Source organism: Schistocerca cancellata, chromosome 3, assembly GCF_023864275.1.
Source record: "Schistocerca cancellata isolate TAMUIC-IGC-003103 chromosome 3, iqSchCanc2.1, whole genome shotgun sequence".
Taxonomy (NCBI): Eukaryota; Metazoa; Arthropoda; class Insecta; order Orthoptera; family Acrididae; genus Schistocerca; species Schistocerca cancellata.
Window position 1 is genome coordinate 313,465,691 of NC_064628.1, and position 20,213 is coordinate 313,485,903.

The window sequence follows — 20,213 nt, forward strand, 5'->3', positions numbered from 1 at the left end:
GCTTTGTGTGACGAGGGTACTGGAAAGTTTGTACAACACCACGACAAAATGTCTGAGTCGGAGCGGTGACTATTTAGAAAGGTAGCTGGAAGCTGTGGCTAACTGTTGCGAATAAAAAATTTTTGACGTTCGCTGTGGTTTTCATTTCCCGACTGATCGGACCTTACTTTCCGAACAGCCCTTGTACAACAGAATGATAGTCACAAATGACTGTCTCTCTGCATCCAATAGACATCTAGCACACAAGAAAGCGTGACTGAGTTCCTCATATCTCGTCATCGTTGATCTTTAGAGTATAAAAGGAGATGTGACAGGCTCAGTGGGTCGTCTTGGACTGTTGTTATTACTGGAGAATCTGAACAAACTTGTTACAAATACTGGTAATGAAAATTATATTGAAAATGCTGTGTGTTTTAGCAGGATGAATATAAACGTGCTTACACCCGCTGCAGAACCATCTGGCGAATAGTATTTCGCTATTTGCAGAGCTGTGGCAACGTTGAAAATAATGTACAAGTGATTGATACTGAGACTTTGCGATTGGTAGTATGCCTGCACAGTCTCTATGTGGAAGTGTTTAGGGCTGTCAGCAGTGGATGGTTGCGGTTCAGACGAATAAATTGCTAACCGTTGATCTATAATTGACGCTGCCGGAGGACGCACTCCTTAGGCAGAGAGAGTGAGAGAGAAAGATAGAAAGAGAAGGCAAACCCTTGTGGCCCACGATGATAGCTGCAGTCTACACACGTTCAAGAAACGAAAAACTTATTACTGGGGTAATAAAAATAGATGTCATGACAGGGTTTGTGGTTCTATCAAAGTAAGAAGGTATAAACACAAATAACGAAGCACAACTGGTAAAGCATATAATTATGGAAAAAAGTCTGAGAAGCAACAGAAATCAATTCTGTACACATGTCAGCTCCCTGTTCCATACCCCTGCACGATGGAATGGGAGTCAAATGAACATGTAGATCAGTTTCTGACTTTGTGTTCCCATCAAGTGCAGCACTACATGAGTCTGCAGGAAAAGCTCTCTGATGGGTCGGAGCAGTTCTTGGAATTGTTTCAGATTTTCGAGTTTCCAATACATGCATCATGTGCATCACTTGCTGAGACTCATGTAGGTATGAAGCGACTATTAATATGCCTTTCACGATCATCCTATCCAAAATACATGCATGTGGATCATCGGGGCGAGGGGAATTCTAAGGATATTTTTAGTAGGTTTGTGTATAAGACGCGCAAACCATACAGTTTGTCACCATAGTTTATCAGAAAGAAACTTTAACGGGGAATGTATGTAATGAGCTGGGTATATGTTTCTCACATGGGAAAACTGACAGCGCTACATTCCGCACAACTAATATGTAGGAAACCGCTGCTCTAGCATTATAGTGTGTTTAAGCGCAGTACCCTGTAGCCTTAGAGTACGTGTGTTTATATTCTACGATCATTTATCTCTCGCCAATACTTCTCGGTACTGACGCCAGACACCAGAACAATACTTCACAACTGATAACTGAGCTGATTTACGTAAAATGCCTCGAACTCCGTCAGTCTGGAGCGCCATCATGCATAATCCACATGTTTCTTCTTAACTGTCTCTTGTATTACTTTAATACACTCACATCTACTGTACACCAACAAGGAATGCTTACCATCTCGACAGGCACGAGCATGTCTTCTTGTGCACTTGCACTGGTGGCATGAGTAAGACTGGTATGGAACAGTCTTCGCTGAACATCAGTTATAGACTCATCTTCACCCATCCTATGTGTTGCGGGAGCTGCGTAGTTTACACCATGCGATGTCCAGCTTTCTGTGTGAACCATTGGAACGCAATGTGTTAATGTCGCTTTAACACCTGAGAAAGATCTCGAAGACATGATAGAAAAGCCCCGCGGTGTGGCGGAGCGGTTTGAGGCGAAAGTCACGGATTGCGCCTCCCCTCCCGTCAGAGGTTCGAGTCCTCCCTCGGGCATGTGTGTGTGTGTGTTTCTTAGCATAAGTTAGTTTCATTTAGTTTAAGTGGCGTATAAATCTAGGGACCGATGACCTCAGCAGTTTCGTCCTGTATGCATTGACACATACACACACATGATAGAAAAACAAAATGTGTGGCTGTGTACACAGCTTTAGTCATATGCTGTCTCAACGTGTTACAGCAGAAAGCAATCTATCACACAACAACGTAAGAACACTGTCCTTGTGACGGATAGTCAATATAGCCTTGCCCTGGTACAGGCGACAAAACTTTACACAGGTTCGTGGAAGCGACTTCGAACACTGGTTGCCTGCTCCATTGGACCAATACATGTGTATTTCATGGGATCAGCACGTATGGTCGAATCCACCCACAGACTGTATTTGTTTCCCGATATATCAGAAGAGAGATGCAATAAAATCATATTAAGTTCTCTACCAGGTAACGTTAGTGAAGATTTTATAATTCGTAGCCCTACTCCGTTGGATGTTACAAAAATAACAAAGAGCGAGAGAGAGAGAGAGAGAGAGAGAGAGAGAGAGAGAGAGAGAGAGAGACTGTGCTGCGAATGAAGACTTAGTCGTCATTACATTGTCGTATTTCTAGCGTGGTAATCATAGGAACACGATAAAGGAGATTCAGTCATGTACAGAGTGATATATATAGACCATCATTTAATATCGATGAATTGTAGGTGTTATGCTTCTGACTTTCTTTGTGCAATATGCGTATACTCATCATGGTTGTGAATTTCCTCCAGTAAATTAGTGTGCTATTTTCTTGTTATGATAGCTCTACTCAGTCATCCTTCTAACTAACGGAATAGTGCTATTGAAACGTGATGCGATTTCGAGAGAATTAACATGTGATCTGTAACTTGGCGGGGGACATCTATTACTCGTCAAAATCAAGTGGATTCAAATGCTATCCATCAGACAGTGGCAAATTAGTGAGAAAGCAATACTCTGACGGATGGGGAGTTGAGACGTGAGCTGTGGGCAAACATATTGCAACTCTCACGTACATGCCTCTAGGTGACTGCAACGAGAAATTAAGGGCTAATACTAAGATTTTCTACAGAGAGAGAGACAAACAGCAGCAGAAATTCCATCTTTTGTTTTCTCAGTAGATAAGAAAAAACATGCTTCCTGTAAATGGATGGACTGACATCCCTTAATCCGTACACTAAATTTACATTTACTTATATCTGCTTACTTTACGAGCTGTTGTACTGTGCATGGCAGAGGCAAACCTGTCCGCTACTTGTAATTCCGTTTTCCTATTCCACTCACTAACCGACCTAGGGAAAACACTAAAGACTGCCTATATACCTCCCTATGAGCGCTAGTTTCTCGTACTTTACCTTGGCGGTCCTTTCGCAAAATATACGTTGGCGGCCCTAGAATCCTTCAGCGGTCGGCTTCAAATTTCGACTCTCTGTAGTGTTCCTCCAAAAGTATATCGTCTTCCCTCCAGGCATTCCCCATGAATTTCCCCAAACCTATAGGAACACTTCTGTAGGACTATTCAGAACGAAACAGATCTGCAGACTCGTATACATTTGGTGATGTGGCTGTTAGTAGAGAGGTATTTTGTTATTGCTCACTGCCCCTACCTTTCCGGGATGTTTCGAAAGCACGTCCCAGAATGTTTCGGTTTGCAGGAGGAATGAGGGAAGCATATTGTTGAACATCCTGGCAATACTTAAGCACCCAGTCCATCTGAGACAGATAGAACAACTTTTGTGAGTCGGGAATCATTGTCAGCAGTCCAATAAGGTGGGTGATGAGTTGTCAGTGAGGAGCAGAACAGCCCTGACAAGCGGGCGGAGGTTCGCGACCCAGTGGTAGATGTTTACTTGGAATCCAGTGGCAGAGACATTGTACGGGTAAAGAAGAGAATGGAAGATCCTAACACCCCCCTCCACCCCATCCCCCCTCCTAGGCCCACCTGACTGGCAGGACTCAGACTCAGGAGAATTAGTTTGGGGCCGGCCGAAGTGGCCGCGCGGTTCTGGCGCTGCAGTCTGGAATCGCGAGACCGCTACGGTCGCAGGTTCGAATCCTGCCTCGGGCATGGATGTGTGTGATGTCCTTAGGTTAGTTAGGTTTAACTAGTTCTAAGTTCTAGGGGACTAATGACCTCAGCAGTTGAGTCCCATAGTGCTCAGAGCCAATTAGTTTGGGAGCAGTATACCAGAATCATAAGTGACTTACTTCCAACAGCAGGACAAGGAGACAGAGAGAATGCAATTGGCTTCAGCTATTTGATGACGGTTACCACTGTTTGGTATCAGAGGAAGTGAACACTTAGCATATGCAGAGCCTAAAGAGACGTCGTGGAAACATCTATAACGGTTACCTGCTGACTATAAGCCCATTGTTGGGAAAAGAAGGACGCTCATGAACAATTTAATTAATTATAAAATGAAATGGATATCAATAATGTGCCTCAAGGCGGGTGGAAGTGTGTGAGGGAGTACCACAGATATGATTCAAGAGTTGGAGCTGTAATCAGGCATTGAGGAGAGGACTGTGGGTAGCGGGGAGTGCCCGAAGGCCAACAGCACCCTGTGCCGGGTAGTGTTCGGAACTAGATCAGTTGCTCTCCAAACCTCACAGAGAAATCACAAAATTTGATGTTCCCACAGATGAATTAGAATTTCCGACAATTTTTCGAATTTCCTGCCGTTTCTAGGGGATGGCAAAGGGGAGCAGTGGTAGAGGAATGGGGAGGGGGAAGAGTGGATGGGTGGTGAGGTGAGGGGACGAGGCCCCAATGCTGGCTGGGGAAAATCCGTGATTTCATTGTGAGATGTGCTTAAGTAATTCACCACTTAATTATTTTGCATAATAAATTTAATATCAACTCGATAATGAAAGTGCTCCAGACTCCCCTTTTCCTTCCTATCTGTGAGTTCTGATTGGATCTTGTGAGCAAGGTTAGCAGTCTTTGCCACTCCCGCCGAAATCCTTATTATATAATGATGGCCTCAGAATCAACGTGGCAGGCGTCACTGGTGGCAAAATGAGCAACAGCTTGCAGACCACTGCACCCTGCTCCTCGACAGAAACATGAAAGACCTCTTCCACATCCTGGATAAGGCCGTTCAGCAGACACACAGAATGCACACTGCTTTTTCCCTTCCCTAGATGGTATTACCCTAAGGACTCCATAAGACTCCCAACATTGCTGCCTCCGATACATAGTAAACTCCTCTCCCAGTGTACCTCCTCAGTTCCTGCTCAAGGAGCAGCCACCTGTCCACTCATGTGTAATGACGTGTAATGAATGCAGATCCCCTGTGTCAGGTACAATGGGAAGTGTATAGCTAGCATAGCGAGTGGATGAAACTAATGATGGGCAGCCGTGGCGACCGAGCGGTTTTAAGCGCTTCAGTCTGGAACCACGTGACTGTTATGGTCGCAGGTTGGAATCCTGCCTCGGTCATGGATGTGTGTCATGTATTTGGGTCAGTTAGGTATAAGTAGTTCTAAGTTCTAGGGGACTGATGACCTGAGATGTTAAGTCCCATAGTGCTCAGAGCCATTTGAGATCAGAGTTGTACTCGAATAAAATAGATTTACACAGACATTTAAAGTGCATACAAGAACAGTAATTAAACACATAAACTGCTGTGATGTATGTATAAGAGAATGACTGCTTTATAGACAGTGAAAACATGATTAAATTGGGCATATAATTCTTGGGTCATTTGCTAATGGATATCATAGGAAAATAAAGGGAATAGGTAATGAAGCAATAAACTGAGAGATAATATCAAGTAATTACACAATGGGGACAGAATCTTTCCTATCACCTGAGTGGTAGCAAGAAAGATTTCATGGCCCAGTGATGTTTATACACTACCTTTGCAGAAGTAGCCCGAGAGTTATAGCAACTCACGAAGTATTAATGCAATTGAAATGACTCCTATTATTTGTAAGCGTCTGTCTTGATCACGGAAGTCTTACATTTCAGAGTTACTAGTTGTGGTCATTGCCATCTTATCAAGATTACACATATTATCATGTAGGGACGGGGTGGGATGAGGGGAGACGGGTTTGGGAATGGGGCAGAGTCAACAGCAATCTCTGGTGGTGGTGTTGTGAGCTAAATTAGTTGGTTTCCGAACCTCAAGAATAACACACAATATTTGATGTTCCCAAAAAAATTTGAATATCCGACCAAAATTTTTGTTTCCCACCTATTGCAGGGGGTGGGGATGGGTGAGAGAATTCTGAGTTCAGGGGAGTAGAGGGGGATGCACTCACAATCGAGACTGGGTAAACCCATTACATCATCAGTGTGTGGTGGTAATTAATTGATCACTTAATTAATTTGCATAGTTAATTTGATATCAAAGTGCGCCAGAAGGCGCTTTGCCCTCCTACTCTCACAGCTTGCAGCATGATGTCCAGCGTCGTCTGGGGTTCCTTGGCGCCGAGCTGACCGCTGATTATGTGGTAGGCATGGTTGCAGATTTGTGGTTAACTTTAGTATTCACATTACATGTCATCGATGCACTAAACAAACGAAAAAAAAGCTTGGTTGTGGTTAGAGGTCCTCCTATGTAAAAGTCGCCAGTACACACGAGAGAGAGAGAGAGAGAGAGAGTGAGAGAGAGATCAGATTGCTCACAAAAAAGGTCATTTCACCTGTTAAAATTTTAACAGTAAACTGTCGAAGTATCAGTAACAAAGTTTGTGAAGTTACAGTCCTCCAGGAAAGTGCCATGCTGAAGTTCTTTTCGGAACAGAGGGCTGGTTGAAACCCGAAATAGAGAACTCTGAAATATTTATTGAGGCAAGGAATGTATAACGAAACGACAGATTAGAAACTCTTGGAGGGGAAATGTGAGTTATAGGGGAACTCGAGTTAATTATCAGATTCCGTCGTAACAGTTGTAGAATCATTCAGACGAAGTCTACGCTCAGTAGCGAGAAAATACCCATATCGTGCAGCATTAGTTGGAGGCACTTCACTCACCGAGTATAGCCTGTGGCGTCATTGGAGGTGGCACGAACAGATAGTCTTTTTCCAAAAACTGCCTTGAACAATTCGTTAGACAACGCACACGCAATGGAAATGTATCTTAGGCGTCCTAGCTACAAACAGGTATGATCATATCGACAGTGTCAGTGTCGTGACAGGGATTAGTGATCACGATGCCATTACGGCGACGACGGTTAAAAAATTAATGAATCCATTTATAAGGCTAGGAGAGTATTTATGCCAGCAAAAGGAGATAAGCAGTTCCTAACACCACACTTAGACAATGAATGGACATTTAGTTTCAGTACGACGGACGAGGAGGTGTTATGGGGAAATTTTAAATTCACTGTAAATCGCATTCTGGAGACGTACGTTAAAAATAAATAGATTAAAAATGCAAAAGATCCACCGTGGTTTAATAATAAAAGTTGGAAAATGCTTTGAAAGCAAAGATTGTTGCACTCTTGTTTCGAAAAAGAACGAGCCAATTTCGAGACACAAAAGTAAGTGTAAATTCTTGCGTCCGTCAGAAACTCGATGCACGATGCATACAACTTCCATCGTCATACCTTATCGAAAGATTTTGCAGAGAACCGAGAAAAATCTGGCTATATATGGAATAACTAAGCGGATCGAAGCCTCTATCGAATTATTCATCGAATTGTCTGGGGTGGCCGAAGAAGACAGCAAGAGGAAAGCTGAAGTTTTAAATTTCACGTTTAAGAAATCATTCACGGTGGAGGTTCGTGGAAACAAACCTTTTCGCTGTCACACAGTCACCGTAGGGAGGAAATGAGAATTGGCTTCGCTGGTGTAGAGAATCATCTGAAAGAGTTGGAAACAAATATGTCGCCAGGTCTAAGTGAATCTCAGTTAGGTTTTAAAGTGAGTAGTCTGTGGCAATGGCTCTTTACCTAACCAGCATTTATCGCAAATGTCTCGTCCAGCGCAAAGTCCCAAGCGACTGGATATAAGGCGCAGGTGACTCCTGTACGTAACATAGATAAAAGAACGACTCTGCATAATTGGAGACCAATATCCGTACCATCGGTATGCTGCCGAGTTCTTCAACATGTTCTGAGTTCGAATGTAATAAATCTTCTTGAGACAAAAAAAGATTCTGTCCACAAATATGAACAGATTTAGGAAGCGTCGCTCCTGCGAGACTCAACTTGATATCCTGCGAACCATGGATGGTGGGCCACACTTAGTTCCATACTCCTAGATTCCCCGGAAAGCGTTTAGCTCTTTGTCCCACTGTGCACTATGCACTATGGCCTGTGCTGAGGAAGGTACTAGCATATGGACTAGGTTCCCACAGCTGTGAGGGTCTCGAAAACTTCTTAAGTAATAGAATCCGGTACATTGTCCTTGACAGCGAGTATTCATCAGAAAGAAGGGTATCTTCGGGAGTGTTGCTGGAATGGGTAATAGGACCGCTATTATTGGCTGCATACATACATTATCTGATGGACAGAGTGGATAGTAATTTACCGCTGTTTGCTGATAAGTTTGTTGCGTTTGGGAAGGCATCATCGTTGAGCGACTGTGGGAGGACACAAGATGACTTAGACGAAGTTTCTAAATGGCAGCTGGCTCTGAATGTAAAAAAAAAAAAGAAAATCCTGGCATAGGAGTAATAAAAACAGTTCCTCAACTTTCGAACCAGCATCAGTAGTGTTATTCGTGACACAGTCACTTCGATGGGTTATTCTTGATACAGTCACTTCGATGAAATACCCTGGCGTACCGTTGTAAGGCGATACGAAATGGAACGAGCATGTCAGGTTTGCAGCAGGGAAGGCGTGTGGTTTTATTGGGAGAATTCTGGGAAAGTATAGCTCATCTGCTAAGGAGACGAGGTGTAGAATAAAAATGTGCTCCATTTGTGAGTACTGGTCAGCTGTTACGGATCACCAGCTATTCTGATTAAAGGAAGACACAGAAGCAGATCAAATGCGTACTGCTGTATTTGTTGGCCGTAGGTTAGGTTAGTAAGGTAAATTAGAAATTTACGGAGGTACATAGATCGCCCTATTTTCCTCGCTCTATTTGTTGGTAGAAGAGGAAAAGCAAATGACTAGCAGTGGTAGGAAGTACCCTCCGCGTACCATGCGGTAGCCTGTGCAGTATCTATGCATATGTAGATGCAGATTGATGACCTCCCATTATTTAGTTCTGAGTGTGTCTCTAAAAATATCTATCAGCTTAGATTAATCAGAAAATCTACACTTAATTTCACCCGAAGTAACAAAATCTGATGCTTGTGTCACGGGCGGGATGCGGATCACTCACGGTGGTTGCCATTTTTAGCAGAAATTACCTCAGCTTCAAGGCGAGAGTTACTGCTTGTTCTTCAAACCATAAACTGCCGTATTATACCTCGTTCCAAAGCGAGCGAGAGAGTTTATTGATTCTTGCAAGATACATATCGTGTAACGACTGCAACAGTAAAATAACAGAAGTCTCAGCTCGTGCAGAAGAGTGTAGACAATCCAGTACCGACAATCTTTTCCTCCTTGGACCATTCTAGAATAGAGAAGAAATGCGGAAAAATTATACTAATAGGTCATATACCAACCGCAACATGTCATACGATGCTTTACAAGTTACAAATGCAGATTTCTCATACGACCTCATTCCATGACGCTAGGTCTGGTGACCAGGAACACAAAGAAAACTCAATAAATTCGTTTTTGTTAGAAAATAATATAATCTAAACATATCTAAAGGAGCAAAGCAATGTCGTTAAGTTTTTAATATCGAAGCGATATTAAATCCGATTATCTTAGCTCAGCAATGGTGTTATTCACGATAAAATTGCGGGGCTTAATCCTGACACTGCCGTAAATTTTAGAAAGTAACCCTGGCACGCGGATATGCTTTACTAGGAAAGAAGTAAAATAGAAATAAAATCTATCGAAAGGAACTACGCAGTGTAGATTTTAAGGAACAAAATTAAATCAGTAAAGACGTACATCGTGGTCATGGCTGTTAGTTTTTATTCGTAAACATAAAACTGCGGCGCTTATTTCCGTCACAGACTTAACTTCCGAAAATACCTGTCATTGCCCCCGGTAGCTGAGTGGTCAACGAGACAGAATGTCAATCCTAAGGGCCCGGGATCGATTCCCGGCTGGGTCGGAGATCTTGTCCGCTAAGGGACTGGGTGTTGTGTTGTCATAATCATCATCATTTCATCCCCATCGACGCGCAAGTCGCCGAAGTGGCGTCAAATCGAAAGACTTGCCCCTGGCGAACGGTCTACCAGACGGGAGGCTGTAGTCACAAGACATTTACATATATTGCGTTAAAAAGTCTAACTCTGCCCTCATTGATATTTCGTGTACTACAAAACTAACAGAGAATTCCGCTGGTTATTTGGTGTACTTTGCTGTGATGATTAAACTTCCGAATTGCTAAGCTGAGCAGATGATCTTCGATTAAACTTTAAAATAAGACGTCTTTATATTTTGTGTTCCGATGTTCATGCAGTGAAGCCTATTTATTACCTCAATCTAGGCTCAATGTGAAAACCATACGAAAATTCGTTTCTGAGATTAGCGTTTTCTAACAGACAAAGAGACACGCACGACGGTATAGGTAGATTGGGTAATCCAGATTATTTTGATCCCCACAGACTACCTAAGTAAAGGCGCGAACAATTGGCTGCTGGCCCCAAGATACTGATCGCTAAAAGAACCATTCGGAACACTACGTGATGACTGCCCTATGTTTCAAAAAGCTGGCACCCTCAGCGACCCCAGACTTGTGAGACTGTAACTACCTGACAAAGTTTTGTTGTGCTGTGTGTGTGATCAGACGATTAGTTCATTAGTAACAGTAATTGTGCTTATATTTAAATGCATTATCCTTGTATTTAAATGTATTACATTGTCTGTGTGATCAAATGATTAGCTGATTAGTACCAGACATGATCACAGATGTCTACTGAAAGTTTTCGTAACAGTTTTCTTCTATTCATTGCATTGCCTTACATTACAACAGCCTTAATTAATTTAATAACTCTCGCCACAAATAAGTACTGCATTTAAGGTTACTATCTCTGTAAAGCGCATTCACGAATTCTACGTTGCTTCCGTTTGTAATTTATACCATATCAGCAGATCGGAACGAGGAACACACACGCCAACGGAAGACAAACAACAAATTATCCCCCCCCCCCAAACATCCTGCAGTCATGAAGAGGCCGTGCTAATTACACCTCAGCCCCCGAGGCAAGCGACCGACATTCCACAGAACACGACCAAATGCCCTAACGTCAATTAAAACTACGCGCCACTTAAGATATGGCTCAAATGGCTCTGAGCAATATGCGACTTAACTGCTGAGGTCATCAGTCGCCTAGAACTTCGAACTAATCAAACCTAACTAACCTAAGGACATCACACACATCCATGCCCGAGGCAGGATTCGAACCTGCGACCGTAGCGGTCGCTCGACTCCAGACTGTAGCGCCTAGAAGCGCAAGACCACTCAGGCCGGCCACTTATGATATTACTGTCTCCGTATTTTTGGGTGTCAGGAGAACTACACTATTAAGAAGCGCTTAAGTTATTTGACGATTTTACATTTTAGATGATAGGTGCATGTTCATGAAATACAGCTGAACTCCGTGCAGCAGGAATACTCCTTTCGTGACGCAGTTTGAGAACCCCTGAGCTACAGCAAAAATATGCGAACTTAATAGACGTCAGTGATGTAGGCTCTCGCAGTTGTAATTGTCTAATATCTATATATATAGTCTCTCGTGAAAGTTAGACCCATGCATCCACGGTACGGGACTATAAGTCCCACCGCCACACCTGCACCTGCCCATGTTAGGCAATAAATTCTGCCTGACTCATATAGTACTATCACCGTAAGAGGGTGGTACGGGACTACAAGTCCCACCGCCACACCTCCAAAGTGAATTGCAGTGACAAAGTCACTGCACAGTGGAAATTTACTGGCCCACCAACACAGTTAGACCGCAACAGACCGGTGATGCTGTATTGTAACCTATCACCTCGGACTACAAGTCCATTTAAAAAAAAAAAAAAAAAAAAAAAGTTAGACCGCAATAGACCGGTGATGCTGTATTGTAACCTATCACCCCGGACTACAAGTCCAGCAGTTAAAATAAAATTATTGGATGATTGTCGGATGCAAATCAGTAATAGTAAAGTTAATTTCAATGGAAAGTGACTCGTAGTCGTTACACCAACAATTATCTTTCGTTCACAAAGTCCCGTGGAAAATCATGGATTTAATAAATGTAAGCGGAAGTTCCCGAGTCTTTTTTCACTCTCAATAAAATACTGATTGGTATATGACCGCATTGTCAGTATGTATAATTATCTAACGTTTCGGATGCTGCTGTAAATGGTTTTCTTCAGGCTGCTACGCTGACTGATGAATAAGAAAAAAATTAAATTTTAGAAAGTGTTTTCGTAATCTGATCGGGTCTTGAGGATGATGAGCCCAATCACTGGCGAAACAGCCACTTACCTTAAGCAGGAAGATTAAAGAGGCAATAGAAACCGCTAAGTGACCCGCTAAAATAAATAGAGAATACTGGTGCACGTTTCCAGCTTCTTGTCTGCCAGCAGTAAGAGCTGCTACGAGACGACAGCGTCAGCAAAGCAACCCACACAGGTGGGACCGAGCGAGGTGGCGCAGTGGCTAGCACACCGGACTGGCATTCGGGAGGACGGCCCTCCTGATTTAGGTTTTCCGTGATTTCCCTAAATCGCTCCAGGCAAATTCCGGGATGGTTCCTTTCAAAGGGCACGGCCGACTTCCTTCCCTGTCCTTCACTACTCCGATGAGACCGATTACCTTGCTGTCTGGTCTTCTCCCCCACAACAACCCTACACCACACAGGTGGGCTGGAGACCACACAGGCAGCAAGTACGCAGAGTACTGTTACCCCTCAGCCGGCACCAGGCAACATGCAGTCAGCGCTGCGTTAAAACTGCGACCGTATTCCCATTTGCCTAACTTTTCCAACAGCAAAGAGTTAAGCAAACACCGATCAGGCTATTTATTTCCACCACTGATACGTCATACAGCAGACAGCAGTGAAGGATGTCTGATACTCGTCATTCTAATTGCCTTATCAGATTACGAAACCAGTTGCTTCCACTAACAGATAAGAAGATTTTCTCATTCACCAGTCGGCACAACATAACACCCTGAGGAAGGCCACAAGCAGCAATGGGCGATAAACTGGAGAACCGTATATACTGACATGTAGTCACATACTCCTAAGAAATTTATTGACAACGAAACAAATAGTTATCCTCAGGCCTTTATAGCCAGATATTACTAAACAGAAAATAGTTCACACCCTTCACTTTATCTACAAATCACATTACTGCACTGAGCAACTACAGAATTCACGTTTTATGTAACATCTACAACGCCATTCATACTACGCAAGCCACCACACACTGCAGAGCGGAGGTTATCTTGTACCAATACTAGTTAGTGATTCACTCCTCTGCTCCACTCACAATTGAGGAGAGGAGAAAACGTGTATCCACCCCTCCATACGAGCCCTAATTTCTCATCCCTTATTCGAAGTCCTTAGGTGAAATGTTCGTAGGCGGCAGTAGAATCTTTATGCAGTCAGGTGAAAATGTCGGTTCTCTATACTTCCTCAATAGTAGGTGATACGTGGTCCTTACCGGAATTAAGGAAAACGTGGAAGGGAGGACCCACCAATATAACTTTCTTTTCACATAACCTGTTTGCTTAACAATATGTAAACTGTGTTTTACATATAATCGAAGCATTTAGCCATAACATTCTTTAACAAAATGAACAAATTTGCAAAATTCGTTTGACCTTAAACTTTAAGGTGAATAAGCTTTTAATCGTTGCAAAAGGAATCTGAAGTGCTGTGTTGCAAAATAGCAAACAATGATTACAAGACAGCCGGACCCGCAGCCCGCCCGCTATCGGGTGAAACAGCGGCGTTTATTACCGCGACGGACACTGTCTTATTAAATGCCTTTCTGCAACATATGAAAACTAGATAAGCACTATTGATGACAAGAGTGATTCAAATAATGAAACCAATTCTTCCTCACAGATATTGGCAATGGGGCCGCAAAAGAGATGGTCGATACAACACCTGAGCCAGACAGAGCAGTCTACTAATTCAATGGCGACACGGCTCAATAAGCTACCTTGTGAGAGAAATTTCGTCTTCCCTCCAGGGATTTCTGTTTGAATTCATGAAGCATCTCTATAATACCGGCGACCTGATGAAAATTTCATCTACATCTACACGGATACTCTGCAAATCACATTTAAGTGCCAGGCAGAGGCTTCATCGAACCACTTTTACATTTCTCTATTATTCCAATCTCTTATAGCGGGCGGGAAGAACGAACACCTGTATCTTTCCGTACGAGCTCTGATTTCCCTTATTTTATCGTGGTGCTCGTTTCTCCCTATATAGGTCGGTGTCAATAAAATGTTTTCGCATTCGGAGGAGAAAGTTGGTGATTGGAATTTCGTGAGAAGTTTCCATCGCAACGAAAAACGCCTTTCTTTTAAGGATCCCCAGCACAAACCCTATATCATTTCTGTGACATTCTCTCCCATATTTCGCGATAATACAACATCTGCTGCCCTTCTCTGAGCTTTTGTGATGTACTCCGTCAGTTCTATCTGGTAAGGATCCCACACCGCGCAGCAGTATTCTAGATGAGGACGAACAAGCGTAGTGTAGGCAGTCTCCTTAGTAGATCTATTACATTCTCTGGGTGTCTTCCCAACGAAACGCTGTGTTTGCTTAGCCTTCCTCACAACATTTTCTATGTGTTCCTTCCAATTTAAGTTGTTCGTAATTGTAATACCTAGGTATTTACTTGAATGTACGGCTTTTAGATTTGAATGATTTATCGTGTAACCGAAGTTTAACGAATTCCTTTTAGCACGCACTGTGGATGACCTCACACTTTTCGTTATTTAGGGTTCTCTGCCAATTTTCGCTCCATTCAGATATATTTTCTAAACCTTTTTGCAATTTGTTTTGATCTTCTGATGACTTTATTAGTCAATAAACGACACCGTCATCTGCAGACAACCTACGACGAATGCTCAGATTGTCTCCCAAATCGTTTATATAGGCAAGGAACAGCAAAGGGCCTATCACAGTACCTTGGGGAACTCCAGAAATCCCACTTTACTCTATGACATTCCGTCAGTTAATACGCTCTGTGACCTCTCTGACAGGAAATCACAAATACAGTCACATAACTGAGATGATATTCCATAAGAACGCAATTTTACTACAATCCGCTTGTGTGGAACAGTGTGAAGAGGCTGATGCATTGGCTCCACACTTAACAATCATATAAAATCCTTCGCTCGACGAATAATCCGTACCCAAAGGCTGGAAAGTTGCACAGGTCACACCAATATTCAAGAAAGAAATACGGAATCGATGTGAAATCCATTGTCAATAGCACTCAACAAAAGTGGCTCTGAGCACTATGCGACTTAACTTCTGAGGGCAACAATCGCCTAGAACTTAGAACTAATTAAACCTAAGTAACCTAAGGACACACACACACACACACACATCCATGCCCGAGGCAGGATTCGAACCTGTGACCGTAGCGGTCGCTCGGTTTCAGAAGCTCTTCTGCGAACCTTGGAAGGTAGGAGACGAGGTACTGGCAGAAGTAAAGCTGGGAGGACGAGGCGTGAGTCGTGCTTGGGTAGCTCAGTTGGTAGAGACTTGCCCGCGAAAGGCAAAGGTCCCGAGTTCGAGTCTCGGTCCGGCACACAGTTTTAATCTGCCAGGAGGTTCATATCAGCGCACACTCCGCTGCAGAGTGAAAATCTCATTCTGGTAAGTTGCCATTCGTTACACCACATAGAAACTCTAAGTCACACTCAGTCCTGCTACAGTTTATCCAATGACTACAGTTTCCCGTGCAATATATCATAATTGGGAAAGTGTCGTAGACTCTTGCTCACCGTGTACATCAGACAGAATGCGGAGAAATATGGGGGCAGAAACATGTGGGCAGCAGGGATTGTGGACACCAGACACCTACTTTTCCAGGTAGTTTCGGCCTCGATCCCCCGGTTCCTTTGACTAGTTGGCGGTGTCTGCCAATCTCCGCTCTCAAGGTGTCGTGTTTGCAACTTTCCGGAAACCACTAGTGCTTAAGGGTCTCCCATACCTTCAATATTTATTAACAATACAGTGCTGTCAGTGCTTCAATATACTGAAGCCACCAACACACCATCAATATTTACTGCCACTATTTTCATTAGGCAAAGCTATTTCTTAAAGCCAAGATGGTGAAGAAGGATTAAATATTTGTTGCTATTTTAATAACTATGAAAGTCAGAAAACGATGACAAAAAAGAGACAAATTAATAGATAGGAGAAAAGAACTACATTCTCCATGTTAATTTACTCATTGAAATCAACGCCTCTTGCGGGTTGTGAAAATTTGTTAATGATATCAAGAGGCAGACTGGATATAGAAAACTTGACATTTAGAGAGGAAACTGCAACTGAAAAAAGGTTAGAAGTACATGACAGGAAGGTCAATCAAGTGATATTTAGTGTCGCAAAATCAGCAACCGCCAGCAATGCTACTATCACACAGTAATGGAAAGCAATTATATCTATCACGTAATAATATCTTTAATTAATTTGCGAAAAGTGAAGAAGCAATTTTGTCTATTTCGTAACTATTATTTCGTATGGGATGAAAATCAGTGGTAGAGTAAATATACATACATAACTCAATAAAAAGGATCTTTTTTATTTAAATCTTATGTACACACACACACACACACACACACACACACACACACACACACACACACATAACCTGTAAGACTAAATTGCAATTTACAGTTGTATAAATACGATGTACTGTTCGCTGCGGAAGCAATTTTTTGCAGCTGTAATGTGGGACCCCGCTGAGATGTAATTTGAAAACTAAGTTTTAATACAGAAGAAAACAGTGTCCCAGAGAATCATTTAGTTACAAAATTACGAAGTGTTGGACAAAATTATTACTGAATAGGCTTAGGCTACATAAGTGTTCTTTATTAAATCACTATTCAAAAAACTTGAACTGATGAGCAAATTATTTTGTTTTGTTTTAAATGTGTTGTACGAAATTATGAATGAATGAATATACCGTTATTTCAGAAGTAATATGAGGTCAAACAACGCTTCTTGCTTTCGTGGGCTATTATTTGAACCATTTGCCTTACCCCGGTTGAAGAGACCTATGCTATTTTTGCTAGCAAGTGGTAATGATTCTCTAGGCTTACTTCATAAGATAGATAAGAGTAACATTACTGTTGATTATATAAATATATGGTGTTTGTTCTTTCGGTCATTTCTGAAAGAACAGACACCACACCTTCATAGAACTGATTCTCTTTGATTGGCCATGAATCCATCATATTCAGTACGGATGCACGAATACGTTCGACCGTCGGAAATCATAGAGTGTAAGTATGGGGGACATTGGCGGGGACTGTGGATAAGTGGCACTTGGAGGGAGTGTCAGTCGGCCGGGAGACACAATTACGCAGCACCGAGCGAGGTGGCGCAGTGGTTAGATACTGGACTTGCATTCGGGAGGACGACGGTTCAATCCCGCGTCCGGCCATCCTGATTTAGGTTTTCCGTGATTTCCCTAAATCGCTCCAGGCAAATGCCGGGATGGTTCCTTTCAAAGGGCACGGCCGACTTCCTTCCCTTTCCCTCCCTAATCCGATGAGACCGATGACCTCGCTGTCTGGTCTCCTTCCCCAAACCAACCATTACGCAGCACACGGTGACCGGATGGCGTAGTGGTTAACGCAAGTGCCTACTAAGCAGGAGTTCCCGGGTTCCGGTCCCGGTTCGGCACATATTTTCATCGTCGCTACGATTCCACATAAAGTACCAATGCACATGGCAACAATAACTCACGCCCTTCCCTTTCCTTTCTCAGCCCTCCCACTTCAATTTACGTTATTGAGAGAAAAGGCTATCCATCACTTCGCGTCAAGTAATTATATCGCTGAACCGGTTGTGGTTGCAAATCTTTGGTGTGAACGACTATCCTTGTTTTTACATCTCCATGCGCCGTAAGTTCGCTTACGTTTGTAGAGAACGGGAGCGGTCCTGTCACGTTTCCGCTGGTGCACTACTGACGATACCCTTGTCTTCCAGGACAACGTAATGGATTCCTTCGTTAAAAATGTGGTGGAGCCATTCATGTATCTGGGTACCAGTTCGGTTTGCTCGGATTTTCATTAACCCGGCGTGAGTTGAGCTCGGGTATGTCATACCCGAGGTGTTTTGAAGCGCTCATTATTGTATGTCATTGTTGCCACACAAATCTTGCTGTAACAGTAGCTGGATGTTAGGGAGAGGGCGGGCGGGGAGGGGGAATGTAGTGTTGAGTTTATTCTTGCACCATTGTCAGAGGGAGATACACGTGTGCAAAAGTGGCTAGGGTAAGTCATACCCGACCCTGTGTAATCGGCGTTGCATTTTTGAGGTATCACCACATTTATGAGGTATATAGTCATTTATAGTATTCTTTGATTTATTATCAGATTGTATATTTCTCAAAATGAGGTACGAAGAGAATGAACGTCAGCTACAAGAACTGCTAGAAGAAATGTTCAGCTGCTACGTCCTGTGACTCCGAGAGCGAATTCGATGTTGACGAAGTTTCTTAGAGAAGTGAAGAAAGTGATACGGAGAAAAAGGGTATTTTGTATGATTCGGAAGAGCCGAAATCTACGTTAGCAGCTCCTAGTCAGTCACCTGAAGTACGTAGGATTTTTTATACATCCAAAGATGGTACAAAATGCATGCAGGATTGTCCTAGGCAAAGTACTCGTATTCGTTCAGAGAATATAATTACGAGTGGTCCACACATAAAATGTGCTGCAACACATGCCAAAACGGAGACTGAATGTTGCAGTCTTCTAATACCAAACAGTATGTTGAATAACATACTTACACATACAAATAATCAAGTAAGGAATATCAGGGGAAAATATCCAGAAAATAAAGAGCAGTACCACATGAGCGACGAAATTTTCGTAGATTTGAGGGCAGTTATGGTAGTTTTGTATATAGCGGCACTAAACCGCTCAAACAGATAAAACTTGAAAGATTTGTAGCGTACAGATGGTACTGGAGTTGCAATCTTTCGCATTACAATGTCACGGCAGAGGTTTTACTTTCCCCAAAATTGTTTGAGATTCGATGATAAGAACACCCGGGACGAAACAAAAAAGAATGACAATGTGGCTGGTATAAGAGATATTTTTGATAATTTTGTTGAAAATATTAAACAACACTACATGCCGTCTGAGAACCTTACTATTGGTGAGAAGTTGTTATCTTTCCGAGAGAGATGTCCTTTCCGTGTATACGTGCCAAACAAACCAGCCAAATACAGCTTGAAAATATATACTCTTGTATATGCGAAGACATTCTATTTCCTCAAACTGGAAGCATATTGGGGAAAACAACCACCAGGACCTTACCAACTTAGTAATAAAGGATATGATATTGTATACCGATTACTGGAGCCAATAACGAAAACAAATAGGAATTTGACTTTCGATAATTGGTTTACTAGATACCCCCTTATGATCCATCTCTTGAAAGAACATCATTCACTTCTGTCGGCACAGTCAGTAAAAACACGACATATGTACCTGAGATTTTCAAATAAGGAACAGAAGTATGAAGTTCTCGGTTTGTTTTGACGTTACAGTTATGTCCTACGTACCTAAATGTGTAAAGTTTTGCTGGTTTTGTCAACTTTACACCATGATTAAAATATAGACCAATCAACAAGTGATAAAAGAAAACCGGAAATGATTACATATTTCAATGCAACTAAAGCCGATGTCGATGTCGATGTCGCAGATGAACTGAGTGCCACTTATGATATTTCCCGCAACAGCAAACGTTGGCCTATGACAATTTTTTATGGTATACTCATATGGCAGCCATAAATGTCATCACAGTATACAGAGACAATAAGAAAGGTGAGAAAACATGCATGAATCGCTGAGATTTCATTCGTAATTTAGGTTTGAATCTGATAAATGATAGTCTTTGCATTAGAGAAGAAAACGTACGTCTTCCAAGGGAAATTCGAAAGGGGACTGCTGATCAACTGGCAGAAACTTCATCGCCATTTCCCAAAAATATGACTGG